The sequence below is a fragment of the Macaca fascicularis genome, chromosome 5, assembly GCF_037993035.2.
Source record: "Macaca fascicularis isolate 582-1 chromosome 5, T2T-MFA8v1.1".
NCBI lineage: Eukaryota > Metazoa > Chordata > Mammalia > Primates > Cercopithecidae > Macaca > Macaca fascicularis.
Window position 1 is genome coordinate 194,418,379 of NC_088379.1, and position 22,266 is coordinate 194,440,644.

The following is a 22,266-nucleotide window of genomic DNA, read 5'->3' on the forward strand; positions in this document are numbered from 1 at the left end:
CATCCGCAACTTGGATGAATGTCAATGCCTTATGCTCAGAGCTAAGATGGAATGTTTGTGTCCCTCAAAAAACTCCCATGTTGAAATGTAACCCCCAAGCTAATGATTTTAGGATGCGGGGCCTTTGAGACGTGTTGGGTCATGAGGGTGGAGACCTTGTGAATGAGACTAATGCCCTTAAATTACCAGAGAGGACTCCTTTCTCCCATCCATCATAAGAAGACACAGCAAAAAGATGACCATCTATGGACCAAGAAATTGTCCCTCATCAGACACTGAACCTGCTGAGGCTTTGGGATTTTCAGTTTCTATAACCATGAGCAATAAATTCCTGTGGTTTCTAAGCTGCCCAGTCTATGGCAATTTGTGATAGCAGCCTGAATGGACTGAGGCATTGAGTACAAGAAGCCAGACACAGAAGGGTCATCCTGCATGAAACCAAACACATTAAACTCCAGAACAGGCAAAGCAGATTCACACCAGTGTTAACACATGAGTCCAAACACATTAAATTCTAGAACAGGCAAAGCAGATTCACACCAGTGTTAACACATGAGTCCAAACACATTAAACTCTAGAATAGGCAAAGCAGATTCACACCAGTGTTAACACATGTGTCCAAACACATTAAACTCTAGAACAGGTAAAGCAGATTCACACCAGTGTTAACACATGAGTCCAAACACATTAAACTCTAGAACAGGCAAAGCAGATTCACACCAGTGTTAACACATGAGTCCAAACACATTAAACTCTAGAACAGGCAAAGCAGATTCACACCAGTGTAACACCAGTCAGTGATTGTCTGGAGCTGGAAATAAGGGGGTTAACTCTGAAGAAACATGAAGGAAATTTTTGGAGAGGGGAAATGTTCTATACCTTGATTTTAGTGGTAGTTATACGGATATAAACATGTCCAGTCTCGGGTAGTTACACAGATATAAACGTGTCAAATCTCATGAAACTGTACCCTTAAATGCGTGTATTTTAATGTATCTAAATTAGCCCCGGTGAAGTGGTTTTATTTTAAAAGGTTTAAACCATTTGACCACATGCATGCTCAGAATAATAGACACTTTCCATAAACTCTTATTCAGTATATTCAGTTCAAATAAATAGTGTACTTCAACATCACCTACTGCAGAAGTTCTAAATTTTTATTTTAAAATTAAGACAACAAATGTATTGAAATGTAGTTCTTAAAATACATGTATCCTAGGCTGAATGAAGAGAAAGGACCATGTCATTCCCAGGAGGGCAGAAAGGGATCCTTCCACGGCATTCAAGTCAGTCTGCAGTCTCCTGCTGCGGCTCCCCAAGAGGAGACCTGGCACTGATCCTAACAATCTACAGGCTGAAAAAGGCACTGGGAGAAAAACTGCAGGAGCAGGGGTTTCTACTGAGGTTGAAGCAGTCAAAGAAGAGGTGGGACATGGTATCTTTACATCCAACATCGATATCAACGTATTCTTCAATCCCGATGGCAATCTACAAGCACGTTAAGTCTCCATCAATTGAGAAAATATTTAAGAGATATCATTACAGTTTACTTTAAAAAAAAAAAAAACTAGCATTCAAAGACACAAAAATTTAACACACGTAGGGGTTATAAAATTATTAATAAACTTTCAGAATAACTGCCTTTGGGTGTTTAAACATAAGCTGGAAAATCCATCAGAAAGTGAGGCAAGGAGAGCTCTTTTGCTTCTTCTTAACCTATGGAACAAGCACCTACTTCCTCCACACCCTCTCACCAGGGCCAGGAAGTAAATCACTTTACAGATATAAGCTTTAGGTTTTTCTGCCTCTGTTAGCCTGGGTTGTTTATCAAAAGCAGAGTCCAGGGTAAGCACCTGGATGCAGGTAGTTTATTTTGTAATCAGTCCCTGGAGATAGGAGTGAAAGTCTTGAAAAAGTGAAAGAGGGAAAGAGAAAAAATCAATTAAAAGGTGTATTACCTAACAGATCCCACTGTAGGCACTAAAGTTAATCCCATTGGGACACTAAAACACACTCAAAATACATATCTCATTATTTAAAAATACATACTCAAAATACACATCTCATTATTAAAAAAATACACTCAAAATACATCTCATTATTACAAAATACACACTCAAAATACACATCTCATTATTAAAAAATACTCAAAATACATATCTCATTATTTTAAAAATCAGTGTTTTGACTATGTCTTGGGTTAAATTAAAAGAAACTATGCGTTCCTATGATATTTGATGGAAATACTTTAATATGGTTGATATGGTTTGGCTGTGTCCCCACCCAAATCTCATCTTGAATTCCCATGTGTTGGTGGGAGGGACCAGTGAGAGGTAACTGAATCATGGGGCGGGTCTTTCCTGAGCTGTTCTCGTGACAGTAAGTCTCACGAGATCTGACGGTTATTATAAAGGGGAGTTTTCCTGCACAAGCTCTTTTTGCCTGGCTCCTTCTTGCCTTCCGCCATGATTGTGAGGCTTCCCCAGTCACATGGAACTGGAAGTCCAACTAAACCATTTCCTTCTGTAAATTGCCCAGTCTTGGGTATGTCTTTATCAGCAGCGTGAAAACAGACTAATACAATGATATCACCAGAATTTGACTCCACAAAGGCCAAAGGATTTTTCTATTGTCTTAAGGAAGAGGTGGAATCCCCACCTCCATCCCGTATTTATTTGTAAAGTAAACACCACCCGGATCCTCCTTCTGGTTACAAAGGAGAGATTAAAGAAATTTGCTTCAATACCTCTAATGCTGTGTGACTTCGGGGTAGCTATACACTTTCTCCGTGCCCTAGTTTTTTGTCTTCAAATTAAAGTATTGGACTATATCACCTCAAACTCCATCTGAAAAATTCTATTCAGGAATATTTTACTTTACATTTAAGTGTCAGTCTACTAACAGAATATTTACTGTTGTTCTTAAATATCTCCTCAGTTGATAGAGTCTTCTGAAAATGCTGGTAGGGTGTCAATGAGTTTGGCAAATATGCACATATCATTGTCAGAGATTTAAAATTTACTCTCCACTGACTTTCCATAGACTTTATAGTCTGTACCAAGTCTAGCCCTTGTGTCATGTGTATTTTTTCACCAATTAGTCTGACAACCATTTGAGTACAGAGCTGTGTCTTGAACACCTCTACTGTCCTCTTTAACCATAGATAGTCCTGTCACCACTAGAAGGGCTTAATATTCATTAATAAATGCAATAGTGCAATAGGATTGAAAGTAACTTTTCCAAAACATACGGCAAATTAATTCCCCATTCAATTCCACATTCCTTTCAACAAATACATTAAACAATATTAGATACTGGGCATCTAAAAGATATTTACTGCACTGTCAGAGTTTTCACTGCAAATAATGTGAAAAAACAAGTGTGGCATTAAAATTATAAGTCTGAATATTTTGAATATGTCTTGGGTTAAATGAAAAGAAGACTACATGTCACAATAATATCTGGTCAGAAGACTTAAAAATAATTACATTAACATAATTACTTTAAGAATTTCTGCGTTGTGCAGGCTCCTCTCATCAAGATAAAAGAGAAGGTTGAAGACTACTAATTTTCTGGTGACTCGAAAAAACAGACTATTGAAGATCAACCTGAGGAGAACTCATTTACGTTTAAGACTGTACATGCTTTATGTTTTTAATCATAATTACAGTTCTTTATGTTTACTTTAAGGAAGAAGAAATGTGTTGCTTTTTTCATTGTTATTATTGTTGTTTTGTGTTTTTTTCTTTTCCCCCTTTTTTTTTTTTTTTTTTTTTTTTTGGTTGTTTCTGTCTTTGTCTGAATCTCCCAGGCAAGCAGGCAAGTCACCTATACCCCCATGCAGTATGGCTCCATGATACCCCCAAGGCCCAGCAAAGACGCTTGGCATAGGAAATAGGATCGGCTCATTGGGCTATAGAGTATGTGTTGTTTAAGGAACTGAATTTTCTCACTTAACCTGTAAATCAACTTGTCAGCTTCGTTTTGACTAACCCACACTCTGAAAACAAATTCACCACCTTTGTGCTAATTTGCCCCAGTGTTTTCACATCAGAATTTTTTGTCTAATTTAATTCCTGCAGATCTGCTTGAAATCAAGATAATCTATAGCAGTCTCTGCTTCAAACAAAATAGAAAACTTTTTTCTTCTACAAAAAGGGGTGCCCTTAATTTTATGATTGGGGTCCACATGTGAAATTATTCTTATAAAGCAAAATAAAAAGTACCAAAAACCATCTATTTGGGGTGATTTTATTAATAACAGTATTTTTACCTTGAAGTCTTCAAAGTGCTTTCAGATTTGTCATTTCATTTGACTTCTGTAATTATATAAAGAGCTGAGTATTAATATACCAGTTTTATAGATGTAAAAACTGAGACAGAAACAGGTTAGTAACTTGCTGAAGTTTGTTCAACTTGCAAGTGAGGGGCAACCAATCAGGACTTCTCTGTTCAGAAGCTCAATGTGAAAGGGCCTCTAGAATCCAAAGAGACTCAACATTGCACATTGAAAATCAATATAGCCGGCAATCTCAGTGCCTTGAGGGGCCAGTGCAGTTGGAACTCTTGAGGCCCGGAGTTTGAGAACAGCCTGGACAACATAGCAAGACCCCAACTCTATGAACAACAACAACAACAACAAAATTAGCTGGAGGTGGTTGTGCATACCTGTAGTTACAGCTACTCAGGAGGCTTAGGCAGGAAGACTGCTTAAGCCCAGGAGCTGAAGGCTGCAGTGAGCTATAACTGCACAAATGCACTGTTGGCTGGGCAGCAGAGACCTGTCTCTACTTTTTTTTAAATCAATACAATCAGGGCTGCCCACCCTAGCACATTAAATCTCCCCAATTCCCTGTGTCCATCTCTAACCTTGGGCCTGTCTCTTCATCCAATTTTCCTGTTTTTTTCCCAGACTTCCAAGCAAAATGGAAGGAAATCATATAACAGCATAAGCATCCTCCATTTTCTGGGTCACATTCCCTCAGAAAGTACTTACTGAGCATCTGCTGTATCAGCTGTGGCCAGTGTAGCTCTTGAACAAGACAGACAAAATTCTCATGCTTCTACAAGGGTCATATTTGGTCTTCATTTCTCTACCATTTGTAACATTTTATTTGTCTTTTATTGGAAACCCTTCAAATCCTTTCTGAAGTAGATATAGTTGAAATAAGGATGCAAGTTGAGATCATATACTGAGTTATTTCTCTTGCAAATTCATAGATATTCTAGTGAATACCTCATTTTGTTTTTCTGTTTGTTTGGAGGGAAGGGGTAGTTCCTGCTTGCTACTTTTCTTTCTCACTGTGCCATGATTTAAGTTCCTTCCTTCATCGTGTTGGCTGTCTTGAAGATAGATCCAGAAACCTGCCTCACACTGGAAGCAGCAAGGGCTTTTCCTCGCCGGCTCCTGTGCAGCTCTTGGGCAGGCGTGTGACCAGCCCGTGGCTGTCGGTCACTCTCCCTCCAGGCTCGGACACTTGATCAGTGAAGAGAGAACAGCAGAGGCACGTGGTGTTTATCACAGCAACAGTGTGCTCAGCGAACCCTTCTTGCCCAGAGATCAATGCAGGGTCCTTGCTTCCCGAGTCCCTTTGATTTCCATTTCCAAGCCTAGTTTCTCAGCTTCCAGTTTATTCTTTGAGCCTTGCTCTCACTGCTGCCACCAATATTTTTCAGGCATTTCCCCTTTCCTTTCATGTTATTTTCAGATGGTTGCAACTAAAGACTTTAAGTGACACAACTGGGCCCTGCTACTCCCAACTATCCAAACTCACCTGGGCTATTCCCAACTATCCAAACTCAACTACGCCCTGCTACTCCTAACTATCCAAACTCACCTGGGCCCTGCTACTCCCAACTATCCAAACTCACCTGGGCTATTCCCAACTATCCAAACTCACCTGGGCCCTGCTACTCCCAACTATCCAAACTCACCTGGGCTATTCCCAACTATCCAAACTCAACTACGCCCTGCTACTCCCAACTATCCAAACTCACCTGGGCCCTGCTACTCCCAACTATCCAAACTCACCTGGGCCCTGCTACTCCCGGTGTCCCCAGTGAGAAAGAATACACCAAGCCCCACAGGAGGGGTCGGAGCTCCTTAGGAAAGGGAGGAGACCACCCCTCATATTGTCTTATGCCCAATTTCTGTGTCCAAAGAAAGAAGTAGTAAAAACTAAAAGGCAGAAATGAAATCCACAGGCAGACAGCCCGGCGCCGCGCCCTGGGCCTGGTAGTTAAAGATCGACCCCTGACCTGACCGGTTCTGTTATCTATAGATTACAGACATTGTATAGAAAAGCACTGTGAAAATCCCTGTTTTGTTCTGATCTAATTACCGGTGCATGCAGCCCCCAGTCACGTACCCCCTGCCTCCTCAATCGATCACGACCCTCTCACGTGGACCCCCCTTAGAGTTGTGAGCCCTTAAGAAGGACAGGAATTGCTCACTCAGGGAGCTCGGTTGTTGGAGACGTGAGTCTTGCCGAAGCTTCCGGCCGAATAAAGCCCTTTCTTCTTTAACTCAGTGTCTGAGGAGTTTTGTCTACAGCTTGTCCTGCTACCAGTCAGCCCTGGACACTCAAATTCTCTTATGCAATAAGCACTCTATAAATATTGGTGAAAGGAAAGGGGTGGAAAGGAGGAGGGAAGAGACGAAAGGGCAAAGAAAGAGAGGAAAAGAAGGAAAGGAGGGTGGGAGGGAGGAAGGAAGAAAGAGAGAGGGAGCAAGAAGGGAGGGAAGAAGGGGAAAATGTAGGGTGGGTGGGCAGGAGGAAGGGAGAGAGTCAAAGATAAAGGGAGGAAAAGGAGGGCAAGGGGAGGGGGAGGGAAAAACACAAGGGCATGGGAATAAATCCCAAGTGACCATTTCTGGCAAAAAATGCTGAGTTAAAAAAATCACTAGAGGACCACCCCTTTGTTTAGGTACATGCTATCTCTTAAAAGAACAGAGAAATTATAGTTTATATATTTTACATGAATATTGAGGAAAATAAGGATCTGAAGGATTGCAGAGAAATATATGAAAATACAAAATTAAGTGCCTAAATTCAGAAAAGCTGGTAAATATTAATGAAGTAAAATAGCAGGCAAAGAAATGTGGGATGGGAGTGTGACTTAGAACGTAGACCAGAATAAGAGAATTAAAAGTTATTTTAAAGCTAGTTGAAGGCTGAGGGTGGAAAGCCATAGGATTCCTGCTTTTTTCTGTCTGTGCTACTTTGGCAAGTATAGTGCATAAAAGACATAAGGAGGATTGAGAAAATCATGTCTGATCTTTGTACTTAAATGAAATTTTATCCAAAACCAAAAAACAAAAACAAGAGTGAGAGACAGAACTTTTTCTATGGGTTTCCCCTGTGGAAATCTCCCTATAGACACTTTACGTGATCTTTGATCATTTGGCTGGTTGGATTTCTATTACCTCAAACAATTTTCTCTCTCGCCTTGCTGTTTGCTAACTGAGGTTTTCATTGCAGAGGCCTTCTATCCCCCGGGTACCAATTCCCGATTAATGGAAAGATATCATCTCTCGACATGGTAACCTCCAGGTTTTATTGATGCTGCTTTGAGCACACATCGGTTATGCAACCCAGGGCCTCATGTCTGCTCATCTGTTTTCATTTTGTGGTATAGAAACTTTACATGTCCAGCCACTACTAAGCAGAAACACGAATAAGCAATTATCTGCTAAACTGATGTTTCCCAGATGCAAGTGATTTAATGATTTTATTAACCCTTGGAGTGACATGTTATTCAGTCTCCATGGCAGGTGAATACTCGGTAGGAAACGCAGCTCCTATACACACACGACTGTCATTTAAAATTAAAGGGAAAAATGAAAATGTCTCCTCAGTCAAACAAGTCCCTTTTTAGCGTTTTTACATATTATGAAATATAAATCTAAAGCAACTTTTAGGTTGTTTACAGAAAACAAAACGTTATCTTTAAATCTAGGGCTTAAAATGAATAGAGGTAAATCTAGTTGTCTTAATCAAAATAACTGCCATAGGAACTACATATAATTAGCATCCAAATAAAATCCTTAGTCTACTCTATACAGGAAAGTAATATAAATATTAGGAAAATATCAGTTCTATCACATGTCTTCTCAAGATCACATTTAAACTCTCGATCTTTGTCATTTCAAGCACAAGCCAAAATACAAGCCAAACCACAAGCAAATCATGAGGATAAGGCTGAATTTTAAATCCTGATTCCAAAAGCCCCTCTCCTGTTCTGGTTGGAAAAATAACAAAGCTATGTTCTGTCTTTTGTCACTGCACATTTAGGCCACAATCACTCGAGTGTTTCACCAACAATGAGCCCAGCACAAGGTACCAGGAGGCAATGGGCAGGCAACCTCCGGACAGCTTATTCCAGCACATACTCTGAGCACAGCACAAGGTACCAGGAGGCAATGGGCAGGCAACCTCCAGACAGCTTATTCCAGCACATACTCTGAGCACAGCACAAGGTACCAGGAGGCAATGGGCAGGCAACCTCTTGACAGCTTATTCCAGGAGGCACTCACACAAAACAAAACGCTGCCAGAGCCAAGCCCCTTTCGGCTTCTTCCTGACTTTGTACAATCTTACTCCTCATTTAATTTCTCCATCCTGTTCCCTTCCCTCTGCCCCTAGTAGCCCCTGTGACTCACATAAGCCTTTCTCAGGCCAGCAGGCAGTGGGAGCCTCACCCAGCCTGGGGCCAGCAGCGGATGAACCAGGAGTGAGGCCCGGGTCCCAGCAGTAACCAGAGGTGACAGGGCAAGGGCCACAGTTTGAAGATGAGACTTCTGACCACATGGAGAGAAAATTAGCACCAACCTATACCCTTTGCACAGGGTACAGTAGAGTCACCAAATCAAGGCAGGAGCCAGGACCTCTTCGCTGGATGCTGTCCTCACCCATGTCACCCCACACCCGGTCATCGCGGTCTCTGTGCATCCCTTTCCACCTCTTTCCTTTATCTTTGTCCTATTCCACCATTGCTTCTGCTTCCTTCCCCAAGACTGATCGCGTATGTCCCAACCGAAAAAGAAAACTCTTTTCTGCACCCTGCATCAGTCTCTCCACCAGCGCTGCTCCCACAGGGCAATGCCCTCCCCACCCCCACCAGAGGACTTTTAGCAACATCTGGAGGCATTTACGTTTGTCACCGCTAGGGGAGGGGCTGCCACTGCACGGGGTGTCCAGGCCAGGGACGCTGCCAAACCTCCCACAAGGCACAGGACAGGTTTCCCTCGCTCGCAACAAAGGATCGTGGGGCCCAACCTGCCCGCAGTGCTGAGGGAGCAACGTTCTTCGGACACCACTCGCTAAGCTTCCCAGCTGAACTCGCTGCGTGTTGTCTACACTTAGTGGTTTCCGCCTTCTCCCTCCCAACTCACGCTGAACCGCAAGGACTGGGTGGCTGCCTGCTCCGCTGCACGCACACAGCTCTGGCAAACGGTACACCCAGTTCCACAGAAAAGCGCAGCAGATACTTTGGTTCTCTCCTGTCTTCTTTGCTTTTACCCAAAGACAATCTTCTCACCAAGACTGTGCTCTCGGTGTGACATCAGAGAGACACCAGAATGGGGCTTCGCTGACGTCACTCACCACCAGGGAATTCAACCAGCAGCTCCACAGGCACGAACACCATCGCGCGTGTCCCAGAGCTCAGGACCAAGGCGGAGACACGGTCCTGGACCCCACAGCTAAGAAAAGCTGCTGCAGTGGTGAAAAGTGGAGAGCGATGCTGACCGCACAGTCCTCCCCAGCCTGGCAGAGCCTCACACGCAGAGGTTCCTCTGGATCTGCCATTGCACAGTGAGAAAGTGAGTTGGAGGCAGAAGTTCTCCTTCCCTACCGTTCCCGGGCCCTCTGCGGAGCTCGCGCCTGTCTCGTCCCACGGGAAACGCTTCCCCATCATTCTGGGCCCGTTTGTGGGAGCTCGCGCCTGTCTCGTCCCACGGGAAACGCTTCCCCATCATTCTGGGCCCGTTTGTGGGAGCTCGCGCCTGTCTCGTCCCACGGGAAACGCTTCCCCACCATTCTGGGCCCCTCCGCAGGAGCTCACGCCCGTCTCGTCCCAAGGGAAACGCTTCCCCACCATTCTGGGCCCCTCTGCAGGAGCTCACGCCTGTCTCGTCCCACGGGAAACACTTCCCCACCTTTCTGGGCTCGTTTGCGGGAGCTCACGCCTGTCTTGTCCATTCTGGGCCCCTCCGCAGGAGCTCGCGCCTGTCTCGTCCCACGGGAAACGCTTCCCCACCATTCTGGGCCCCTCTGCAGGAGCTCACGCCTGTCTTGTCCCACGGGAAACATTGGGAGTGCCCACAGGGTCAGTTAGAAACAAAAACAGGTGGGGCTCCCAGCAAACAGGGCACAGATGGGGCCTGGCCCATGGAGGTGCCACATCGGAGAAACTAGCCAGAGGCACCATGCCACAGGAAGCACGTCCACAGGTGCTGCGGGCTCAGTCCCCAGCCGGCTTCAACGCCCTCCAAGATGGCGAACCCTCTTAGATCCAGCATAGAAGGAGCTGCCTCAGCGCGGGAAAGGCGCCCATGCCACACCCTCAGCTAACGTCATTCTCCATGGTGGAAGGTCGAAAGCGTTTATCCTAAGATCAGGGAAAAGGATGCCCACTCTCACCACTCCTACTCAACACAGCACTTTCTGTTAGCCAGAGAAAGAAACAAAAGGCATTCTAATTGAGGGAAGAAGTGAATGTCTCTATTTGCGGCCAAATTTATCTTTTATATAGAACACCCTAATGGCTCCGCAAAAAAAATTGTTAGGACGTATAAACAAATTACGGTTTCAGGATATAAAATCAACATACAAAAATCAGTAGCGTTCTATATACTAATAACAAATATTTAAAAAGTAAATTTCAAAAACAAATCCCATTTACAATAGCAACAAAATAAATACTTAGGTATTAATTTAACTCAGGAGGTAAAAGACCTGCCTACTGAAAACTATAAAACACTGATGAAAGAAAATGATGAAAACACAAATAAATAGAAATGTTTTCCATGTTTATGGGTAGAAGAAATAATATTGTGAAAATGTACAAACTACCCAATATGTTCTATAGATTCAGTCCAGCCCTTATCGTATATTCAATGTCATTTTTCACAGAAATAGGAAACACAATCCTTAAATTCATATGGAACTACAAAAGACCTTAAATAGCCAAAACAATCATGAAGGAAAAGAACAGGATGGAACACCCAGAAATAATCCCGCACATTTATGGCCAAATGATTTTTGATGTGGATGCCAAGAGTACACAATGGGGAAAAGAGAGTCTCTCTAACAAATGATGTTGGAAAAACTGGATATCCACATGTGAAATAATGAAACTAGACCCTTATCTTATCCCATACACAAAAATCCACTTAAAATGGATGAAGATTTGGCCTGGCATGGTGGCTCACACCTGTAATCCCAGCACTTTGGGAGGCTGAGACAGGTACATCACCTGAGGTCAGGAGTTTGAGACCAGCCTGGGCAACACGGTGAAACCCCCTCTCTACTAAAAATACAAAACTTAGCCGGGCGTGGTGGCAGGCGCCTGTAATCCCAGCTACTCCTGAGGCTGAGGCACGAGAATCATTTGAACCCAGGAAGTGGAGGTTACAGTGAGCCGACATCATACCACTGTACTCCAGCCTGGGTGACAGAGTGAGACACTGTCTCTAAATAAATAAATAAATAAATAAATAAATAAATAAATAAAATGGATAAAAGACTTAAATATAAAAACTGAAATTCTAAAATGACTGGAAGAAAACATAGGGGAAAGCTCTATAACGTTGGTGTGGGCAATACTTTTTTTTGGATAAGACCCTGGAAACACAGGCAATAAAAGCAAAAACACACAAATAAGATGACATCAAACTCAAAAGCTGCACAGCAATGGAAACAATCAGCAGAGAGAAGAGACAACCCACAAAATGGAGTAAAACATTTGCAAATCATATATCAAATAAGAAGCTAACATCCAAAATATAAAAGAAACTCAACTCATAGCAAGAAAACAAATAATTAGATGTTAAAATGGGCAAAGGACCCGATGTCCTCAAAAGAAGATACACAAGTAGTTAGTTGGTACAGGAAAAAATACTCAGCGTCTCTAGTTATTAGAGAAATGCAAGTGAAAACCACAATGAGGTATCACCTCACCCCGACGGAATGGCTATTATCAAAAAGATGAAAAATAAATGTTGGAGAGGATGCAGAGGAGAGGGAACTCTTATACATAATCGAAATGTAAATTACTACAGTCATTGTGGAAAAGGACATGGAGGTTCCTCAAAAAATTAACCATAGAGCCGACAAATGATGCAGTAATCTTGCTTCTGGGTGTGTATCCAAAGGAACTGAAAGCAGGTCCAAGAGACGTCTGCGCGTCCATGTTTATTGCAACCCTATTCATAACAGTCAAGATGTGGAATCAACCTAAGTGTCCATCAGTGGATGAACGGATAAATGCGGTATATATACAATCACACACTGTTCAGCCTTTAAAACAAAGGAAATCCTGTCATTTTTTACAACATGGATGAATGTGGAGGACTTTATGCTAAGAGACCCTCCTGCCTTAGCCTCCGGAGCAGCTGGAACTACAGCCATGTGCAACCACACTGGACTAAGTTTTTAAGTTTTTTGTAGAGATAGGATTTTGCTCTGTTGCTCAAGCTGGTCTTGAACTCCTGGACTCAAGCTATCCTCCTTCCTTGGCCTCCCAAATTGCTAAGCTTACATGCATGAGCCATTGCACCCAGGCAATTTTTTAAAAAAACTATGTTCTCGGCTGGTTTTTGTGACCTGGTCACATCATTGTTGTGGTAATTGATTCCTGAAGTGTGAACTCTAAATGCCTTTGTCTGGCTCCTAGGACCCTTGTCTACATATCCACCATTGAATCGCAAAGGTCCTCCCCTCACACCTTGCTTTTCAGTTGTGCAAACCACTTATCAATTCCCAAAGAGGCTGGGCACACTCTAATCTTTCCTTTTCTGCCCAGATTCCTCCCTACTAGTGCTAATTAACCCTTTTCCACCTTTTGAAATTCAAGACAAATGTCTCCTCCTCTGTGACAGAATTCCAGGCCACCATCAGTGCCTCCCTGTTGCCTGAAAAATATCTTGTCACACTTGAGTTTCTACACTTGCTACACCTGTGTGTTCATATGCCTATTACAACCTCCTCTCCTTGCAAATGCAGTTTCTACACTTGCTATACCTGTGTGTTCATATGCCTATTACAACCTCCTCTCCATGCAAATGGAAGCCCTGGATCCGAGTTCTCTGTATTTTTGTACACTGAGAGCCCAGCACAGTGTCTGGCAATTAGTTGCTACTAAATAACAAAATATGACAAAACAAATAAATAAAATACATGATTTAAAAGCAAACAATGTAATTGTCATTTAAACAAGTTCTCCAACTTTATTCTATTACCCTTAAATTCTCTCTTTTTCCTTTCTTCCCCATCCTTGCAAACAAAAAGATCCATGTACTATCAACCTTCCTCCCAAGGACTGGGGTTTTAGTGAGTCGATGTAGTAAATTTACCTGTTTTGGAGATGAAACAGCTGAGACAGAGAGGCTAAGTAACTTAGCCAAGTAGAAGCTGCGACCTAAAGTCTGTATTTCTGACACTGCACTAATACTAACCCAGGCAGTGAAGGTCGGGGGAAGTGAAATAAGACACACTGGACCATGACAATATGTGGGAGGGAAACCATGAAAGACAGAGAAACAGACCTTAGCGCCCAGGGTGGGCTCTTCGGCAATCCCGGCTGATGGTGAGTGGACAGGCCAGCAGCATTAAAGCAGCAGTGGGAGGCAGGGATGAGACCCTCGTCCTAACCTGCCTCTAAGGGAACTCACTGCAGCGTGAGCGTGGCCCAGCAGTGACCCCAGGGAGGTGTAGCAGATACTTTGCATGACTCTGATGTACTGCTTCCATTTTTTAAAGGACGTGGTCGACTCCCAGTCAGTACCACCGGGGGTGACCCCGTCTCTGGTCTGCTGCAGGAACACTGGTCCAGTGCTCCCCGGCGGTAACGGTGGCTGATTAAGGATCCTCTCCAAGCACGCTCACCTGCTTCTCTTCTCGCTGACACACGGGCTTCTGACAACTTTTCCAATTGCACAAGGTCATTTTTGAGGCTTCATTCCCTCCCCCACGGTAAAGAACACACCCCAAATCCTCAGCTTGGTCTAAAAAAATGTATTCTAAAATATGTACGTTGATTTTTTAAACTGAATATTTTCAACTAAATCTACTCAATGGAAAGTGAAAAGGGAATTTTTGTTTGTTCAATAGTTTGCCCAAAAGATTGTATCATTTCTTTAAATTTTAGTCAAAAAGTAGGTTTATATAAAATTCTAACAAAGTTGCTTTCTGCTGGAAAAACAAGTCCTGTAAAATACTGTGTGTATTTATATATAAAATAACAGATAATATATACTGTGTGTATATGTATATCACACCCTATAATATGCACTATATGTATATAAATATTTTATAGGGAGAATTTTATTCCTATGACATAATGGTGTTATAATTTTGAAAAACAGAAGTAGGGCATCGCAATGTGTTAAAAATATTTGCACTAAGTATTGATGCATTAATGTTATTTTCATCTTTCCACAACAAATATTTAACGTTCAGTACTTATACATATCCCCTGGTAAATGAACTTTCTTATTTGCCAGCAAAGGTTCTTAGAAAAATAGACTGAAAAGAAACAACTTCTATCTAAAGATGTTTCAAAAGCTTCACACAACCTACAGAAGGGATAAAAATGTCCCATAATTTATATATAATTAGCATGTGAAGGGTAAATTTCATTTTACTTTAATGTCTCTCAAAAATCAAACTTTCCTTACCATAATTCTTAACCTAAAAAGCAATTAATAAGCAATGTTTTATAATGTCGCTGTATCTTGGGTGTGCCCCGGGGACTATTTGAGTTCTTCTTAACTGAGCTGTATAAGCAAGTAAAAAGCTGCTCTGAAAAATCGTTCGGCTTTTGAAACCAAAATGATTATTAGATTAGGTCAGAGAGATCCACAGCCAAATTTATCATGCTCATATGTCTCTTTTTATCTGCCAACTATAATTGCTTGTTATTTGTCTTTTAAAAATACAAAATAAAGTTCAGTGCACAAATAAAAATTCAATGCAGCTCAATACATGAAAGTTGTTTTTACAGCGATTCAAATCAAAGCCATCCAGTCCAATCCCACTCTTATTTAGAAAGGTTTCCATTGGAGCAGAAAAGTCGTAATGGTTGACAGCCAATCTGCAGTGGAAAAATGCAAGCCTGTGACCTAGAAGGCACCGGTGTTCAAAGTCCTGAGTACTCAGATGTCAGAACTACAAGATTACAGGCTTTTATAATGTCAAGATAATTAAGATAGTTTTCAAAATTGCACCTGGTAAATTTTAAATTCAAGTGACCCAGTGGTCTGCAAAATAATATAAAGGTGTCCTTGGTAGCCTTCTGCCTTCATCTCAGTGGCACTGTCTTTCTGTCCCTAATAATGCACAGTGTGATCCCAAACCTGCACCTGTGAGTCGAGATGAGCAAGATGGTCCACCAGCTCATGGGCTTCTGAGAAGGGAAGGAAAACAGGAGCCTGTCCCCATCCCACACTGTGCTGGATACTTTCTTAGACAGTGAACCACACTTCACTCATTGTGTTGAAGATAAGAACGTGGGGAGCCAGAGAAGCTGAAGAAACGTGTCCAAGCCAACGGTAAAGCTGAGGTTTGCAGCGGCCCCTGTTGGTCTAGAAGACTGACTGACATCAGCTGAGGCCAGAGTTAAAGAAATGGGCATTCATGGGAGCATCTGTTATTTTGTCACACGCTCCTTAACTAGGTTTCAAATAACTCAAGTGAAAAGGGGCAATATTGTATGTATAACTATCATATTACATTATTTGTATTGGAAGAAGCTTTTGTTTTCCTCATATATTCTTGATGTCACATGACTTCAGGCATGTATGCAAAATGTACAGCTGCCACTATTAAAGTATGTGCTGAAATTGTAATGATAACTCACATCAACCCCCACCCATATGGGCTGGCCCACCCTACAAGATGCGTTATCACCAGTTATAAATTGAACACTCATTAGAGCTGACAAAATGTTGAACGGCAAAGTATCAACATTCCCTCTCATGATCTGAGGTTAAATTGTCCAAAGTGACTGAGGGCAAGGGAGAATAGGTGTATTGCTGGGACACTTTTTGTATTTCAGACTCAAAATTCTCTTAAAAGAAATACAACTCGAACTTAGCTCATCATATCCAGAGCCAGATCACATAATCCTTCTCACTGAATAAAATCAGATGGGTCTGACAATGAGGTTGGAGGCTTTGCCAAGAGCTTTTGCTGTATGTTTCTCGAGGAGTGGGAGAGAGAGAGAGAGACAGAGGGAGGATGTGACGAGAAGTTCGGAAGCAGCTCTCACCACAGTCAGCTCCTCCTGAAGCCCAGCATGGTGAGGATTAGAGGGTCCTGTTCAATGCAGTCGCCACTAGGCACCTGTGGGTATTGACCACGTGAAATGGGCTGGTTCCAACTGAGGTCAGCTATAAGTGCAAACTATGTCCTGGATTTCACAGACGTAGAGTGGAAAAGAATGCTAACTTCTTATTACCTGTGTAATTGATGATTTGTTGACATGAGATTTGGGATATATCGAACTAAGTAAAACGTTATTAAAATTAATTCCACCTGTTTATTTTTTACTTTTTTAATGAGGCCACTAAAGACAACTTACCCATATGTTCAAAATAGTTGAAAATAGGATCTTGAAGAGGTATTTTCACGTCCATGTTCATAGCAGCATTGTTCACAAAAGCCACATTTTCAACAGCTGAATGGATAAGCAAAATGAGGTCTATCTGCATAATAAAACCTCATTTAGCCATAAAAGATAATGAAGTACTAATACGCACTACAACATGCTTGAACCTTAATAACATCACAATAAGTGAAGGACATCAGTCACAAAAGACCACATACTTTATGATTCCGTCCGTGTGAAAATCCAGAATGGAGAGGTCCACAGAGACAGAAAGGAGGTAAATGGTTTCTTAGCCATGGGGGTGAGAAGATGGGGTGATTCGGAAAGGGTTCTGGGTTTCTTTTTGAGGTGATAAAAATGTTCTAAAATTGACTGTGGTGATGTTCGCATCTACCTGTGAATATGTTAAAGACCATTGAGTCATACAGTTTAAATGGGTGAGTTGTATGGAATATGAATTATATCTCAACAAAGTTTTTTTTTTTAAAGAGAAAACTCTCAAGAAATTGATGGAAAGAGAATTTCAGGCAGAGAGAGTGGCACTTGCAAACAGGATCTGCTGTGAAGGGACGTATTTGTTCTCTCCTCTTGGATGGTGTTCCATGTCCTTTGTCCTTAATTAAGATCCAGGCCAGGCTTTCATTGGACCCCATGGCACTGGCATGGGACGAAGCTCTCCAGGCCTGCCTTGCCCAAAACACCATTCATACAACCCTTTATTGTGCATGCATGCAGCCTCACTGAAGCTTCTACTGGAAGAAATAGAAAAAATACCGCCTAACGGGAAGACAGGGTAAAACAAAGTGCTCCTGGTAGAATACGTTAACTTGCCAGTGATAATTAACCTTGTTATTAAGAGTCACAGAAATTACTACACGAAAATAATGGAACCTTGCAAAGTGATGAATCAAATGGACATGTCTAAAAATGAGGATTGAGGAGGATTTTTTCTTCCTGAACTGCGTAAAAGATGTTGCATTTGAAGCATCAGAAAGTGCTTCTCCACCAACAGCATCTCAAAAAAGCCAGAAATCTGACTAATACCGTTCCCCTAAAGAACCAGACACTTTGCATGATTGCCTTTTACAGCCCTCACTGAGGCTGTAGACTTGCACAACTGAATCAAAAGAGGGCTAAACTGCTACAGGGAGAGGGAACTTTTGCCCTCTGATTCACTTAAAAGGCAGAATGATGGACAGGCCGACCTGCTCAGCCTGCAGGTGAGGAAGGGAATCCAAGCCGCCGGCACAGAGAGGAAAACCACGCTGTTGCGTGTCCAGTTCACTCCCTGTGCTTGCACCAGGGTGAGGACAGCAGGCCTCAGCCCAAAATGGGGAAATGCTAGCATGCTGTTCCCCTAAAAAGGAGCAGAAGTGTACATGATACAAACAGCACCTGCCGTGTCACCCTCAAAAACTCGAGGAAAATTACATGACACTTTTCAGTCCTTTTTGTTGATTCAAATATCTGTGGCTTTATTACTAAATTTTGTTGACTAGTCCCTCAGGAGTAAAGAAGTCATGAAAACCTGAAGGTTATTATACAGCTTTTCCCACATTTCCAAATGTGTCCTGTCCAGGAATATTCTAGGGTCCGAAATGGTGACTTATGTGATCCTATAAAGTGACATGAGACTGGCTATTAGACATGTTCAAAGCCATAATTTAGACATGCGATGTAGTGTTTAGGGCCTAACAAAGTAGACCTGATTGATCTTTCACACTTTCGAGAAGGCAGGCGGCTCAGGGCAGGTAAGTGGCTCTGCTCCACGAAGTCATCTAGGGCTCTGATGCCCTTGACGTTGTACTGACTTTCCTCAGGATGTTCCAATCATCCATGCCGTCAATACTGACTCCCCACCACACCCATGCTTAATCCTACAAGAAGAGAAACTGAGCCCCAAATTCCTCCTTTTAAGGGCCTTTCACTGCTGGGGAATTAGATACACGGTCCAGCTTTTCCCAGGGGAGGCTGGGATATGCAGTCTCCAGCAGGCAGCCATATGCCCAACCAAAGCTCAGGAGAATGGGCTTCTGGGTTTAAGGCAGACGGGGGAAGGGGCACCAGAGGACAGCTGATGTTGCCATGCCTGCCTTAGCAAAGCAGTTGTGTGTTTCTCTTAGCACAGAAGACTGTGCTCCGAAATGCTTGGATTTTCAAAATCATTTGACCAATTTCTAACTCCTCTCCATCACTTCCTGTGCATTCTATAATTTCCCACCCTCTCCCATTTTCCCAAACTCTTCCTCTGCACCATGATCATTTATATCAGCTCCCTAAATCCTCTCTTACATACTCTAGTTCCTCTTTAAAAGTTCTCGTCACCCCTAGCTATCAGCGAGCATGACTTTCTCAGCCTCCTTCTCCGCAGGAATGTTTTTCCTCCCATATTCTACATAAGCGATGGCCTGCAGGTGCGGTAAGCGTGCCCTTCCTCCCACTGCTGTGTTCACACTATATCTCCTTCTTTCTCCTCCCAAAGCCCCAGCTCCTTTGGGGCATGCGCCATCTGACTACACCACCTGCGTTTCCCTCTCATCTTCAGACCCCCTGTGTTCCTTCCTTCATCCACCGCAGACTTCAGCATCTGGTTCCGTCTTCATCTCTCCCTGCTCTTGTTACCATTTTCAGTGACTTCAGCTTGCACGTAGATAATCCACTGAGCAGTGAGCTCTCAAATCTTTAGCTTTCTCTCCCGCAATACTGTTTCCTCCACCATCCCACGAGGCCCAGCCCCACGACCACGCCTTAGCCCTTGCCATGTGACAATGCGTGCACCACCCCATAAGACTGATACTGGCTTGTGCAGTGGCTCACACTGTAATCACAGCACTTTGGGAGGCTGAGTTGGGTAGATTGTCTGAGCCCAGGAGTCAGAGACCAGCCTGGGCAACATGGCAAAACACCATCTGTACCCAAGATACAAAAAAATTAGCTGGGAGTGGTGGCAGGTGCCTGTGGTCCCAGCCACTCGGGAGGCTGAGGCAGGAGAAGTGCTTGAGCCTGGGAAGCAGAAGTTGCAGTGAGCTGAGATCATGTCCCTGCACCCCAGTCTGGATGACAGTGAGACTCTGTCTCAAAAAATTATAGTAATGTTTAAAAGACTGATGTTAACATCTCATTCTCCTACTAAGCCTTGACTTTCCAGCTCACTTACTCTATGCTGCCTACTCCCACCATTTCCAGCACTGTAATCCATTGACCGTAAAGTGTTTTCATTATCTATCATCCCCTCCTGGTCTTACTTAGATCTTTCCCACTTTGGGGTCCAGGGCCCATCATTATAATCATGTTATTCAGTTTTATAAACGATAACCACAGACTTTGTTTCCATTGAATTCACACAGCAAAGCAGTAACCTGTTCAAACCAACCATTCACCTACTTAGCGCTGTTAACAGAAGATCATGAAATCTGCAGAGGAAAAAGGGAGAGCTTTATTCTCCACAAAAAATCAAACAAACAACAACTCCTGCGGACTAAGGAGGCACAGTCTCCAGCACAAAGGAAAGCGCGTGCACCAAAGAACAAAGGAAGGGTTTACGGCTCCCGTAGGAAAAGGTTTCTTCCAGGTTCTCTGTCAAGTCTGTTTATGCAAATGTAGGACTCAAGTGTGTTCAGTTCTTATTGGTTGAGATAGTCAAGCCCTAATTGGGTGGCTTCCCAACCCCAACAATAGAAGTGTCTTTGTCAGGCGTTTTCTTGTAAAATGGCCAACGGAGTGGATGTGAGGAGTCTAGCCACAGTTTTTCTTGGCTCTGGTCACAGAAAGTGTTCTGGGTCAAGGGCACGAAGCAGGATGTTTGTGAAGAGATGGTTCTCCTCTCACCCCCACAAGGCCGCTTGAATCTGTTATCTAAATTTGGGTGTCTCCATGAGTCACCAGGAGCCCATTTCCTCTGGAGAGCTTGAGGTCCCATTTACAATTCTATTTCACTGCACCATTATCCAGTAGCTGAAGAAAATCACAAAGCCACAGTGACTGTCCACACTCTAACTCGTGGTCACAAATCTGAAACACATACTCATCACCGTCCAGAGGTTCTGCTATACTTCCCTTGTAAACTAAACTCCAGTATCCAAGACATCCAAGTATTTAACACTTGCTTTACACTCCTGAAGTCTCCAATATTTCTTCTTCTTCCTGCTCTATAGAAAAGAAATAGAGGAACTCCTACAGGACCTCCATCTTCCTTCCACCAACTCCAGCCTTCCAGTAGGATGAAAGCAACGTCAAGGTGTTCCCATTCCTGTCTCAAGGCAACACCTCTCCCAGTCCGCGGGACCTCACTTGTCCTCAAGGCACAGAGACTTTGCTTCAGCTGTTTTCCGCTCTCTCCTCTGCACCATCATAATGTCGTCCACACAAAACAATTCACACCAACACACTAACCAACTCCAAGATATCCCTCCCTCTGAAACCCTGCCCTGAGCCAGTGTCTTTCTAGCTCTTTTCCTCATTTCCACTCCCTTGAATTTCATTCTTTTCCTCCCATTCTTGTCAGTGTCCTTCCCCACTCCTCCCATAAAGCTCCTTTTATCATCATCACCAGTGGCCTTCATGTTGCTGAATATGGTGATTCATTTTCTTTCTGCATCTCACTGTCCTTCCCAGCAGTGTCTGGCAGACTTGAGAATGCTTGTTGAGGCATTTCCTTCTATCGGCTTCCCTGCCACCTTCTCCTGTCAATCCCCTTGCTTCTCTGGCTACTCCTCAGTCTTCTCTGAGGGCTTCTGCTTCTTTGCCAGACCTCTAAACCCTGATGTTTGTCCTGGGCCTTCTCCCTTCTCTATCTATCCTCCCTATCTCTGCTTAAGCTAAGTTGGGTCATGCTTTCAAATACCATCATCCCTAAGTGCATGGCTTCCAAATGTATATTTTCTAGTCCTGAACTAGCCATAGGTTTCTAATAGGCCTCTGAAACTTGACATATCCTAAACATTTAATCCAAGAAAATAGAACTATCCACCCAGTTGCTTCAGCCAAAAGTCTACAAGTCCCATTCTTTCTTCCCACTATCAGCTCACCAGCTGAACCCACCCTCTTCTCTCTTGCACCATTGCACCACCCAGTCCAACTCATGAACCATTTCCTCAGCTACTGTCATGACTTCTTAACTGTTTCTGTTCTTGCCCTCTTATAATCCCTTTTCCACAGAGGAAACACAACGATCTATTTTAGGTATGAATAAAAGCATGTCATTTTTGGTTAAGCCTTCCAGTAGCTTCCCATTCCTCTAGGATAAAATTCAAACTCCTTATGTTCTACAAAGCCCTGTATTATCTGGTTCTTGTTCATCTTTCCATTTTTACGTACTGACACACTCTGTCTGGCTTACCACATCTCCATCACATTGACCTTCTGTGAGTATTTCAAATGTGCTTCATTCCTCACCACACTCCAAGCTTCTCTCCTGCCTGTTCCTCACCACACTCC

At 43.0% G+C, this 22,266-nt stretch overlaps 1 long non-coding RNA gene across 1 annotated transcript; it reads right to left on the bottom strand.

Annotated features, from left to right (window-relative positions):
* Positions 1-1,326: 1,326 nt before the first annotated feature.
* Positions 1,327-5,631, bottom strand: LOC123573534 (uncharacterized). Its single transcript, XR_006698084.2, has 3 exons — positions 4,997-5,631; positions 4,274-4,319; positions 1,327-1,488 (listed from the first exon to the last, which is right to left on the bottom strand). It is a non-coding gene; the product is annotated as an uncharacterized lncRNA (long non-coding RNA).
* Between the last annotated feature and the right edge of the window lie 16,635 nt (positions 5,632-22,266).